Source organism: Ctenocephalides felis, unplaced genomic scaffold (genome assembly GCF_003426905.1).
Source record: "Ctenocephalides felis isolate EL2017-DRISC unplaced genomic scaffold, ASM342690v1 CF-g0.4_SCAFFOLD_03572, whole genome shotgun sequence".
NCBI lineage: Eukaryota > Metazoa > Arthropoda > Insecta > Siphonaptera > Pulicidae > Ctenocephalides > Ctenocephalides felis.
In genome coordinates this window covers 11260671-11274293 of record NW_020539726.1, presented here as the reverse complement: position 1 = coordinate 11274293, position 13623 = coordinate 11260671, and the positions used below count along the sequence as shown (strand labels likewise).

At 28.2% G+C, this 13623-nt stretch overlaps 1 long non-coding RNA gene across 1 annotated transcript in view; it reads right to left on the bottom strand.

Moving 5' to 3' along the window:
• The window catches only part of LOC113387618, a 236120-nt gene extending 227262 nt beyond the window's left edge, over positions 1–8858 (bottom strand). Inside the window, exon 1 of the long non-coding RNA XR_003368148.1 lies at positions 8765–8858. This is a non-coding gene — a long non-coding RNA (uncharacterized LOC113387618). The remainder of the gene's footprint in view (positions 1–8764) is intronic.
• Positions 8859–13623: the final 4765 nt, after the last annotated feature.

Genomic DNA, 13623 nt, shown 5'->3' with positions numbered 1-13623 from the left:
TCGTTCTCACTTATTGTTAGTACATTCCCACTTTTCCGGATAATCTCACAAAGATTTGTCTAAATGTCAGTAGGCGTTACTTGTCGGCATTATAATAGTATTAGATGGAAAGTTAATACTGTAATGATATTAAAGATCAGTGATTAATTTTTGTTTTTATATTATTGTACATAAATCAATTTAATATTTCAATGTATTGATCAACCAATATATCTTTTTGAATGTGATTCTCCTGAAAATATGTCTGTTTGTGAAATGAATGAGTATTTTTTTAAATTTATATATGTATCGTTTGCAAATAATTCTTGCATATATTTTCAGATCATTCAGATAAATTTTAATTGTCATTTGATCACCTCTATTTCACAATTTTATTATTTATGCAATTTTTCATACCCCACAATAGGTAATGAGCTTCAAAATAACAAATTATTCACTTTGCAACTGATTGATAATATTGTATATTATAATCATTCGACAAGAAATATTTTCTCTTACAATACAATGCTCACGTTTTTTTCTAAATCATTACTGATTATTTAAAGAACAAAATACCGCTGACATTCGTTTATCTAAAATCAATCCTTCATTCACCCACATGCGTTTATGTATTAGATTCATTTATTTCAAATCATTTATCAATCAGACATGAGTAAGGCAAACGGCCATTAGCTCGTAACAATAATAACAATACAAATTTCGATGGAAATAAAATAAAACTAACAGAATTTGACGATAAAAGTTAACAATTATGCCACACTATCTTTAATACAAAAATTGAAATAATAATATCAATTACCGTATACTCTATATCTATATTTTTCTTTAGTAATAAACAAAATTCTTGATATTGTAGTAACAATACACATGAAAAAAATAATACAATAAATTATTTTTTTCATGTATATTGTATTAAACACTGATTTGTTTTGTATGGTTTATTTATTTGTTGCAGTTCTTATTACAACCACAGATTTGTCACTTAGTTAGGGGTAGCAACCATCCCGTATAAAAGCTCAATGCCATGAAGATTGTCACCATCATTGCCAATATAATAAAACGAAAACACGTCTGAATATATATTTTATCTTTAATTCCAGACATAAATTAATTAAAATTCATTGATAAACAACAACTAATTAACGTAAACTGACTCATTTAACTACTCCTGATTTATTGTACCTTTTTTTCATTGCATTTTTACCTTCAATTCGAGATACAAAGCAAATGAAATTACGCATTTTATCTATAAATATATTTTAATGTGGATTTTCTTTTTGATCGAAGCTAGTGCAACTCGAGTTCGTAATTGCGCGCTTCTGTTTCTTAAGAATAATATTTCAAAAATAATTACATGATGCATTAAAATGATTAAAGCCATTGTAAAAACTCAGCTTCGTTTCAGAACTTTATGCTTCAATGCAAATCGCGACATGTCTAGCAATTAAATTAATAAATAAAATAATTGAATAGCAGAAAAAACCAGCTTACTCGTACAAAGAAATAGGAAAATACTGCTATCGGCGATAAAGTTATATTTTTAATTGCTTCTTTGTATGTATTTGGCGAAGTATATGTTTGTCGCTTGATTTCATTTAATTAGAGCAGGCGTATTTTAATTAAATTAAATTTAAATACGCCATTATTTATGGCGGTGTTGCGATATGCGATTTTCATCGCCTTTGTTTTTCTCTATTTCAAATCGAGATAACACGGATCATAAAATTTATTACGTGCGTCTATTATATATGATATAGTGCTCTGTTTATTGACACGTATATTTTGTGCAATTAAAAATAACGTTTTGTTATTGGAAGGAAATTAGCGAGATTAATTTATAGTAGGTACCTTATTCCTGGTTAGATAAGCTGCAAATGTGTTTGAAGCATTCTATTCATGTTTCATTATTTTTGACTCAGAAGGAGAACTTCAGATTTACTCTTCTGGGATTATGATAAAACTTTGCATGGTGATAGAGATGATAGTGAAACCGAACATATTAGAATATTATAGGCCTATGAGCAGCGGTTTAATTATAATGATTAATTAACGTTGCCAAAAATGAAAATGTCTTTTTTATTTCTGTAACTAGTAGGAATTTTTTTACTAAAATAGGTTTTAAAAACTAACTATACTAAGTATCTTCTATTTCATCTTTGAACTATTTAAAAAATCCACACGATGAAAATATTTTATACTAAAGTGAAATACATTTCTATTACAAGTTTGAGATGAGATCAAGTTTAAAACAAATGGTTAAATTATTTTCTTTAATTAAAATAAAACAATATAAAAAAATCTTTACCATGACAAAAAACGATTAGGCCAGTACACTACAGCTTTCGAACTTCTATTCCAACGTCATTATTATTAATAAGTAATGCTTCCTTCCATCTTATTACATAAATTACTTCAAATATAAAGTAAGCAACATACATTTCAGCGTGGTTGGATAATTGGTCTTAGTCTTAAGCAAGTCTTACAACAAGTGATTAATAAATATATCAATGTAAAAACATATATGTTTGAGTGAAAATGTATGTGCTCTTGGTATGCACACATATGTGGATGTTATTCAGACACTAAAAGATATATTTTCTGTATGCCCCGTAGCAGCACACAAATTACATAGCCGCAGATAAACATGAAATGATAATTCATTAATTATTACTATGTAGCTCACGTTTAATAATCGTAGTGATATTAGGAAACGAAGTAATTGTAATTCTTCCGGAATTAAAATAAGTTTCTGAGGTAATTAAAAAAATCACGCGATGGTAGGTAGATGACGAACGACTATAAGAATTATATTTGAGTTACTAAATATTTTTACTAGTTGTTCAATGTATTTTCAACTTTTTTCACTTAATATTTAAAGCAACAACTCTCTGTACTATTAGAACAATATTTTAAATTTTGTTCATTTTAATTTTTTAGTAGTCTAGTATTGACTATAATTATTAAGTGTAAAATGAAAAGGAGTTGTTAGAGAACGAGTATATTGAATATATATATATATATATATATATATATATATATATATATATATATATGTATGTATGTATATATATATATATATATATATATATATATATATCCGTTTTAGATTTTAATGTTGTATAACGAGTGTTCATAGGCAGACCGCTGATATATCAATTGATATATCAATGTATATAGAAATACATGTATATTTTTGTTATGTGCGTTTTTTAGCACAGGTATGCGTAAGTTTGGTACATAAATTTATGTTATAGGCATAATGTCAGTTGACAGTTTAATAGTTGTAGCTATTTCAGCCTAACGAACACTATACTCATTTATTACTGGAACTGCATGGCGATGCATATATTTACTCCCACAACGCATGAGAGCTGAAACTTCAAATTAACAATAAAATTTATATTTCTATTTTGATATATATATATATATATATATATATATATATAAACTTTTTTATGTTTCTCTACATGTATGTGCATACGCATATTCATATCTGCGCATGCTGATTTATATTAGGGAATGTGTGAAAACATTCTATACATATTTTTCTTCCATTTCATAATAAACTTTTCTGTTTCGTAGCACCATGATTTTCAGAAAAAATGCATTTTATACAATGCTAGATTTTTTGCTCAAAATTGTCAACTCATTCTGAAACTAAACCTATGAAAGAACCCAATTCATAGAAATAGGTTTCTAAAAATCGACTTTTACATTATGTCCTTTATTCATAAATAATACTTACAAGAAGAACCTCACAGGTTTACTTTTTTAGAATTTTGTTGAAATTTTGCATTGTGATAGTGTTTATAGGAACATCTTAAAACATCATAGGCCTTGTATTTATGTTACGTAGTTATAGAATTTATTAAAACTCTCCTTCGATAAACTCAGGTTGTTGGGTTATAATTTAACCCTTGTTGCTGTGGACTGCATTAAACACTGATTTGTTTGTATATTATGTGTTTGTTGCAGTTCTTATTACAATCACTGACTTGTTACTAAGATATAAGTGAAAGAAAATATATTTATTTATTATTTACTATACATGTTGTTTCGCGGACCTTACTTTTAGAAGTGAACAATTAGTTCCATTAAAACACTCCGCTACCCTCTCTACCAGGGGGAGCAACCATTTCGTGTAAAGCTTAATGCCATGAAGGTTGTCACCTTCATGGCCAATATAATAAAACGAAAATACGTCCGAACAGGCCTATCGGCTGAAGTGGATCAGGCGCACGGCCTATGTTTCAAAACTTCAATTAATTTTTACATTTAAACCACTTTTCATAGGACTATAATATTTTAAGGTGTTTGTTTTGATCATCAACTCTATCAATATGCAAAGTTTCATCAAAATACAAGAAGAATAAACTTGAGGTTCTCTTTGTTAGTATTTAATTTCTAGTAATTTTTGTTCAATAAATCAATGTAATATAAATAATAAATTGAAGAAGTTGTACAATTGGGATAATATTAATATGAGAAAAAGCTCAATGAATTAATTTTGTTAATTTTCTCTATATAAATTTATTCAATAAGAATCCTAATAAATAGATATTCGTGCGTCATGATTTTGGAAGGAGTTTCTGTAACATTATATTAAATTATTAATTCATTAAAGTATCATCAAACTTATATTCTGTAAGTTACTATTGACCTGACAATGAGCATATGATAAGTACATAAATACCATTCCGTTCATTTACACCGGGCATTACAATATAGACAATTACATTTTCACATGATTTTGCAATTAAGTGATTCATCAATGTACAAAATGAGAAGGAAAAAAAACATAGTCACATTCCGAACTCCGAAACATGACTCTCAAACAAGCACCATAGACGATCCAAAAGTCATTTTAATCAACTGTTAATTTATATCTGATCACTTCTCCGATGATGTTTTGAGAGCGGCTGTACCCAAGAAATTGAAATGACATTTCGGCATTCTCCGAAACGTAAAAATCAAAGAGCGAAATGAACAAGAAAAAAATATAACACAACAATATGGACATTAATAAATTAAAAATGTGATATTTTTTTCTAAACCGACTCGACTGTAGATCTGATCGCGAGATTAAAACTTTTGGAATTTCTTTTGTTTGAAACAACTATTGTATGAAATGCGAGCATTATATATTCATAAACCCGTATATATATATATATATATATATATATACAATTTTAGAATAAACCAATCTACATTGGGCGGCGAAATTCTCAAAGAAATTAGATCAATTACATTCAATCTACTATCTATGAAAAATTAGTAATATTTGTACACTCGGTACAATCTTGATGAATCAAAATTAAATTCTATTTAAGAAAATAAACTGTATTCATTAACTGCATGAGATTAACTTAAAAATATAGCGATTGGCGTTAATGAAATAAAGAAATATAGGAGTATTAATTACTACTCAATATTCAATTAATTTTAGTTTGTTTGATCTCCTAGAAAGCATAAGGAGGTTTGAAAACTCGAGACTAAATAATTTAAAATATTTTTTGTATTTATTAAATGCACATTATTTTATAAAAATGAGCTTTTTCGAAAAAGCTCATCGAAAAGTATCAAGTTTCTCAAGTCATATCGACATTAAAATTGATGGAATATTTGAATTTGTTTAATACTCTTTAAATTACCACAGTAAAATTCTTGTGAGACTCTATTTTAGAAACTTGACCTAAAATGCGTCTTATGCGAGAAAATTTATTATGCGGTATAGAGACAATATGTTTCAAAGTGCAAGAACCAATTTAAAATGGCAAATTATGCTGAAAATCTTATTAGGCGTGATCGTCTTAACAAGGTTCTACTGTACTTTATGAAGTAGCATTATACTTGCAAATACTTATTTTCTCATTATAAATCTTATAAAAAATATTAAATGAAAATTGTTTCGTGATCTCTCATACCAGACACCTGTGTCTGACTGAGATATAAAAATATTATATCAATAAATAAAAAAAAGTGCAAAATCAAAAAAAAAATTAAATTTAAGATAAAAAAAAATTAATATTTTAACTCCCATTCCGAGGTCATAGATTAACTATGCACAAAATCATTTAAAATAATTCATAAAGTAACTATTTCCGCCTTAATTTATAATACATGCTTTTTGAATATTTAATACGATGTTAGGGTTTGAATTTTTTTTAAATAAAAAAATATATTTAGAAATAATTTGAAAACTTATTAAATGACCACCAATATATATTTGATAAATATCAATTTCAACAATTCTATATTATTTATCTAACTTGATGCGGTAGAGCATTTTAAAGCATATACTTCCTTATAAACTTATACAAAATGACTTATGTAAAAAATGATAATATATATTGAATTATTAAATGATATAAACCTATTAAATGACCAATATAATATATGTTAATAATCAGTTTGAAAAACAGTTCAATATTATTTTAGAACACATACATCCTTTTATGCATAGGATCTATTTTTATTGCTATTTTTTAAATGTATTTTATACGGGATATGATATTTATATTCAAATATAGAATTCCTTCACTGAGTTTTATTATATTTTATCCTTCCATACATCATATTAAAATTTCTGAGTAACTCATAACAACTCCTAATAAAAATAATCAATTTAAAACAAAATGAAAAAATAATTTAAAAAAACTAATTGTAAGTGCACTACGTGTTTTAGGTGATTGGCGAATATTATCGTCATCAATTAGGAACAATATAAAAAAACAATTTTAAGTATACCTGATGTTAATCAACTATTGTCGTTTCATACAAACTTGCCTAAATATTTCAGCATTCCTTAATCGCTCGCCTATATGGTTTCAACTTTATCTTCGAAGAGTCCTCTCCTCTTTGATTTATATTAAATCTTTGTTTTTCTTTGTTCATTTTTTATCTGTTTTATTTTTAATCGGCGCGTTCGTTTCGATGACTCTTCTACAGGCCCGTTTAATTAATCATTCGATATTTTCCGTTGTGGGTTTTAAAAAGTTATTAATTATAATCTTCGCTTCGACTTCGTTCGAATGTGTTAGTAGATATATGTATATCCGATTCGTAGGAGTCGCTCATGTGTGTGTTGTTCTGGGCATGTGTTATATGTCAAATGAAATATTTCGTTAATTTAATATAAGATTTCATCAGTGTATATTGTCACAATATAACTGTTGTTTAAAAAAAGTAATGATGTCATTCTGGTTAAGTTGGATTTACATAGTAAGTAAACCGATGTGGGCTTAATGAAAAATATGCACGTTAATAAAACTTATATTCTTCAAAATTTCTTTAGCAAACAAAACTACATTAATTTGATCAACCAGTTAACTGTGCACTTTTTATGTATCTCCGAAACGGCTGGACCTGCCTTTGGAAGAAACTAATCAGCACGTCTTTCCATGATGTTTTATGAATCATTCATACATACATACATTTTTTTCAGGTATGCCAAAATGCTCAGAAACCTCTGAAACGTAATGAGTGCAAAAATTCACATTTTCGATTTTTTGCGATTACTATGACTTACCCTACCGAAAGTTAACAAAATAGTTTTGAGTTATTCTGGTATAAAATAAATAGTTTAAACTTGCAATTTACCTCAAAAAAAATATTTTTTTTGATTCTGACTATCAAGGATCTTTTATTTTTTGTTGCTACAAATTTGTCTGTAAATATTACTGTGCAAATATTCACATTTTTTATTTTTTGCGATTACTATAACTTATCATATGAAAAGTTAACAAAATATTTTCAATATTTTGATTTATACTGGTATTAAATAAATAGATGTAACTGGCAACATTTTTCCTCGATTCTGACGATCAAGATTCTTTTATTGTTTATTGCTCTAAATTTGTCTGCAGAATTTCACTATTTTAGATAATTATTAAATTATGTATAATGCGTCAAAATATAAATTGTAGCATTATGAGAATCGATAAATCCAACAGATTTACGTACGTTATTTATTACTTCGTTATTTTCCTACAACTTTATATAATAAGTGCTCTATTATATTAAAGTGCCTTTATAAATTACTCTCTACAGTTAAGTGATATATTTAGTATTTAAATATTGAATTGGGCTCCACCGAAAATTAGTGTTTAAGGCTAAGGGATTAGAATGAAGTTCCTGGTTTGATACCCGCCAGGGGCAGCCTTATGTCAAGCAGTAGTGACATCGGTTTTTAATTGGAAATACAGATAGCAATATGTAAAAATAGTGATAAAATGCATCAGTATTACAAAAATTGTATGACATCAATGATATTCTAGTAATATCTGTCGTCAGAAAAATTACACATGATGAGAAATAGATCACGTTTCCAGATTGTTCTGTTACACTTTCATATTTGCCAAATCATAAATATCGAAAAATATTTTTGAGTTAAAATTTAGCATTAAATAAATGCTAATCCCAAAATTGAAGTGATAAAATGGAACCCTGCGTATAAAATATGACCACTTTGATCGTAAAAAAAAATCGATATACGTAAATATCTCTTAATTGGTCTCTACCTATCTATTAATTCTAGTCTATTTCTTAATAAGTTTTTTATATCATTATTCTGTATGATATATACACAAACCAATCATTAGTTAGAAGGAAAGTACATGGTTAATTAACAATATTTATTAATTTTATATTGTAACAAATTACACATAAAATCACTGTCATCGAGAATTCTACGTGATATTGTTAATTTTAATAACAAGAACATGTAGACATATAATAATATGCAAAAACGTCACGCCGCACTTACCTGCCCGCAATTATCCATTTAAGCAGTTTTTGTTCATGTAGAACGTACTTAACAACCGCGTAAGGTTCGGCGAATTTTCGAACAGGAAGAAACTGAAAATAAAAGAAAGCGATAAATAAAATTAAAAAGGTATTTTACGGCCGCGAAACAAAACGAAATGTGGTACGCGACACCTTCTTGATTTCCAATTAAAAATACACGAATTCCTTATTTGACGACTGGAAGACTGGAAGACGCATGCTTCTGGTACCTGGATTCGATGTTCGAACACACGTCAGGTATGGTGTAGACTTTGACCAGGGTTTGTAAACCCTCACGTATTGTGAAAACAGGGATGCAAAAAGTAAGAGAAATATGCTTTACAAAAAATGCCCCAAGTTTCATCTCAAAATGCTGTGTAGTTGATGTGTGAGATTTGTCATTTATAGATGTTATTATAAATTTACTGGCATTTGAAATTAATTGAGAAAGACAAGAACTTCATTTTAATTTGGAAATAAAAGTTTCGGTTACAATTGAATGGCACTGACTCAACGTTAATAAAAATTTCAGTTCAGTTCAGTTCAAAGAGATATATTTCAATATATAAAATGCTACTTAAAGGTGGATTAGTACATAAGTTGAGTATCCTGGGTATTATACTTCTTCATATAAAACAAGAAAATAGTGTATTGTATTTATGCGACAAAAAAATAATAGTTTTGTTTTAAAAAAAATCAAATATCAGTCTTTTGCGAAATAAAAAGAGTGCATAAAATTTTTGTGTCCCTATATGCCAATATCGAAAGTAAAGCACCTTTACTTTTTTACATCATGACTTTCATACTTTGAAATTGATTTTAGAACAAATAAAAAATAATACCAACAAGATAAATTAATATAGTTCTTAGAACATCACGAAGGAATTTTATATATTATGAAGACTTAATCCATAATCAATATCTATCTAACCAATATCTAATAATTCCATAATCAATTCTATTTTTTTTAATTAACTTCCCGTAGGGTAAGTTATAGTAATCGTCCAAAAATCGGAATTGAAAATTTTTACATTTCTCGACGTTTTGAAGGTTTCTGAACATTTTGGCATACTTCAGAAAAAATGGATGTGTGTGTGTGTGTGTGTGTGTGTGTGTGTGTGTGTGTGTGTTTTGTATGTCCGCGTTTTTTCGTCCACGTTTTCGGGCGGACGGATCAACCGATTTGAATGGTTTAAAAAACATTCGATTCCTATTGATAGGGAGATGTGCTGATTAGTTTTTGGCAAAGGCAGGTCCAGCCGTTACGGAGATATGGAGCAAAGAGTGCAAAAAATAGAAAGCGAGTTTTTAAGAGAACGGATCAACCGATTTGAATGGTTTAAAAAACATTCGATTCCTATTGATGGGGAGATGTGCTGATTAGTTTTTGGCAAAGGTAGGCCCAGAGGTTTCGGAGATACAGAGCTAAATTTAAAAAAAATTGCTGTTTTTGAGAGAACTAAGCGTCCGATTTAAATGATTCAAAGAACTTTCTGCTTTTTTCAACAAAATAATTGATTTTGAAAAAAAAATTTTTTGTTTCTAATTTTTTTTTCAAAAAAATTTTTTTGTAATTTTGGATTAAAAATTCAAAAAATCACCCAAGCTAAGCACAGTCTAAGCGCCACTCTGGTACAAATGTTTACCCAAGTGCGTTTAGACTGTTTGTGTACTGGAGCACTTTTCCAATTTTGTGAAAATTATTGAAAAATGTGAAAATGCCGCCAAGCTGAGCACAGTATAAGTGAAAATGTCGCACAGAATTATTTGCAAATGCGTTTAGACTGTAACTATGCGGGAGCACTTTTTCAATTTTGTGTAAATTTGGCAACTATTTTTTTTTTTTGGAATTTGATTCGAAATGAAATGACGATTGTTAATGTTCTGGAGATGATAAATTGATTTATTTATAATTAATTTTCCATAGGGTAAGTAATCGCAAAAAAATCGAAAATGAAAATTTTTATATATCTTCACGTTTCAGAGGTTTCTGAATATGTTGGCATACCTTGGAGAAAATTGATGGATGTGTGTGTGTGTGTGTGCGTGCATGTGTGTGTGTGTTCGGATACAAATTTTCGTCGACGATTTCGGGAACACGGATGAAGCAATTTGAATAATTCAAAAAACATTCTAGCCGTTCCGGAGATACGGGGCAAAAAGTGCCAAAAACGGTAACTCAGTTTTTAAGAGAACGGAGCGTCCGATTTGTATAGTTCAAAAAACATTTTACTTGTATTAACAAGATGAAGATTTGATCAAATTTTCATGAAGATAGGTCTAGCGGTTTCGGAGATCTAGTAAAAAAAACTAAAAAAAATAACATTTGGCGGTCAACAATAATCATTAGACATTAGACATATGCATATCAAATTATCAGGTATTTTATTAAGATTTTAACAATAAGTATAAGTTTTGTTTACATTCCTATGGGTTCCGTACTATTGTTTTTCCGTTAGACAGCGACGCGGCGCTTACGCGCTTCTATATTTCGTCTCTATGCAGTTAAAGCAGTACGATTGCTTTGAAAAAAAGTTCAGATCTTCCAAAATATATCAAAATGAAGATAACATTTTTTCCAAAAAAAAATTTTTATAAAAAAAATTGTTTAAAAATTTTTTTAAAAAAAAAATGTTTTTTTTCAAAAAAAAGTAATTTTTTGTCCGATTTAAAATTTCTAAAAAATCTTATTTTTTCGAAGTGAATTTTTTTCAAAAATGTTAATCGTTTTTAAAAAAATAATAATTTTTGGCACGGGAAGTTCTAGCAATTTGCCTTAAGGCACGATGCCTTAATTGCCTTAAGACAGAATTTCACTTACAGCTAGTTTAACAAGCAATCACAAATTGAAACGAACTATTAATTAAATCAGAGAAGTGGCGATAATATAATAATAATGTTAATAATTAATTAGCTATAACGATATAATTATAGTAAGAAAATAATATTTTTATCGCAATTTTTTTAATAGAATGAAAACTCAATTTGGACCCACAAATTTGCCTACAATTATTTGCTTTGGACTTCAGTTAATATTGTTTCCAAAAGTTAATAAGTTATAAGTAAAAAGTGATTATTTTAACAAAATCAAAAAAGCCTTTTTACTTATCTCACTTGAATAATTATTGTCATGACATTTGTGTAGTACGTATTGTATGAATAATTAAGCAATAAATCCTCAAGATAATAAATTTTAATAGTTAATTGCTTAATAAACGATATTTATATCGATTAAGTAATATTTTAATGTTTTCTATAGAATTGATATAGTATGATCAGAGAGAATGTTGTTTTATGACAGCTAAAGGTACATATATTAAATATAGACAATATAAATCATATGTTCTAGAAATAATTAAGTAATTAATCAGAATAATTAAAACATTTAATTCATTTGGTAAAGGAATATGGAAACAGAACACGTGTTCTCAAGATTTGCAAATTTGCAAGAATCACAATTTAATTTTAATTTTTTTGTGCTGCATCTTGCATACTTACACAAATCAATCGATTCCATTTAATTTGAATCAACCCATAAGAGAAGTGAATACAATTCAATATAATTTTGAATCATAATGTAAAAATATTCTTATACCTATAATTGAATAGATAGCCATTTCCCAAATTAAGGGATTTTTATTTATTTTATTTATTTTAGAAAAATACCATATATTCGAACCAATGATATTTCATATAAATTTGCATTTTACACTATGTTGTTTTTCAATACATCTAACATAGGTAACAATTTAAAGATCTCATTAAAATAATGGAGAATATAATAAAAACGTAAAAGCAGGAAGTTAAAAAGTAGGGCTGTATATGTTTTTAATTGTGCTTAAAACAATAAAAAAATTAAGGGTAATTAACCCTTACTATTTATAAGTACGAAAAAAAGATGTTTTTCTGTCCTAGTGAATATAAAATTTCATAAAAATCGGTCGAGCTGTTTCGGAGGAATATGATCAGAACTGATCACTAAGAATTATATTATGTATATATTAATCACCACTATAATCCTGCTAATTATGTGATTCTCTATTAAAATTATACTAAAAAACAATATTCTTTCACTAAATTCTGTATTCTCTATTCTCAACCACAACTCAATCTTGCCATTGCACATCTCTTTCACGACTATAAACAAAATACTAATCCTCCTATATTATTTCCAACTTCATAGCCTCTTTTGGTTAGACTCAATTTGTTGCCATCTCTCTCATTTATTTACACTAATGGCCATTACATTCAAACTAAAATTACTACTGCATAATATTAACTTAAAATTATAATTATAAAATAAAAATATATATGTTTGTATATAAAATAAATATGTGTGTGTATTATAGTCGTGTGTATCATTTATCGCTCGAATGATACGAGTCAAAGACAAAAGTGTAGTCGAAGTTATGAAGTCATAAAAGTCGGTATATATGTTATGTTGCGGAATGAAGAAGCGGTTTTTAGCTTTCGTTCACGGATTTTAAGTCGATTCTTTTAGCTTAAGTGTGTGACTTAACGCTACCCGCGGCCGCGCACCAATCACATGCTTATAATCAGCGGCACAAACTGACCGCGACCGATATGCGAAGGTACTTTGACCCCTGTAGGAGAGAATTGATTGTCTCGCTCCGTGCTCGACGGATTCTTCGGCAAATTCAAATAATATTTGGCCCAGAGGAAGATATATCATTTGGTATTTGTTGTAGTATTTTATGGTCTTAGTTTTAATTAATTTATTTCACAACTCTATTTTTGGGGGTCTCCATTAATCACGTGATCGATTTTTTAGGGATTTTTGGAACCCCCTCCCCCTCTTGGTGATGCATCAAAATAAAA